The sequence below is a fragment of the Colobus angolensis genome, unplaced genomic scaffold (genome assembly GCF_000951035.1).
Source record: "Colobus angolensis palliatus isolate OR3802 unplaced genomic scaffold, Cang.pa_1.0 Scaffold70, whole genome shotgun sequence".
In the NCBI taxonomy this organism is placed as follows: Eukaryota; Metazoa; Chordata; class Mammalia; order Primates; family Cercopithecidae; genus Colobus; species Colobus angolensis.
In genome coordinates, this window is record NW_012120710.1 from 240,956 (window position 1) to 241,561 (window position 606).

The window sequence follows — 606 nt, forward strand, 5'->3', positions numbered from 1 at the left end:
ACCACTGGAGGGAAAAGAGACCCCTCCTCCATATGTTCCAATCTAACCCCCTTTACCCAGGGTTACTGACTCTCAGGAGTCAAGCTCAAAAGGATACACCCCCCAGTCTCTGCTGAGATGGAAAAATCTGAGCCCTCGCTCCAGGAAGCTAAGGTGAAATGCTGGGAAAATCAAGCAAGCTGTCTCCAGTCAGGTCGTGTTCGGGCTATGCAAATGCGTCTCTGGGAAACAAGAGGACCCCCATAGGATCCAAATGAGGCAGCCCAACTACAGCAGCTGTCGAGATACCAAGAGGAACCCCTGCAAAGTTTAAGGGAAGGCGGGAGAAAGGCAATCAATTTAGGGAAAATCTCAGAGGTGCTTCAGGGTGCAGATGAAAGCCCCAGTCAGTTTTATAAAAGACTTAGTGAGGCCAGCACATGGTGAACACGGCATTTGTATTGCAGGCCCAGGGGGATATCAGGCGAAAATTGCAGAAAGTGGAAGGTTTTGCAGGCATGAATGCTACTCAGCTTACTGAAGTGGCCACAAATTGTACATTAACGGAGATCAGGAGGCAAAGAGGGAGACTCATTGAAGGCTTAAGAAAAAGGCTGATTTGCTGGC

At 49.2% G+C, this 606-nt stretch overlaps 1 protein-coding gene and 1 pseudogene across 4 annotated transcripts in view; one reads left to right on the forward strand and one right to left on the reverse strand.

Moving 5' to 3' along the window:
* Positions 1-606, reverse strand: part of LOC105501230 (UDP-glucuronosyltransferase 2B9) — a 476,097-nt gene that overhangs the window by 236,204 nt on the left and 239,287 nt on the right. The window lies entirely within an intron of this gene.
* The window catches only part of LOC105501233, a 97,960-nt pseudogene that overhangs the window by 29,038 nt on the left and 68,316 nt on the right, over positions 1-606 (forward strand).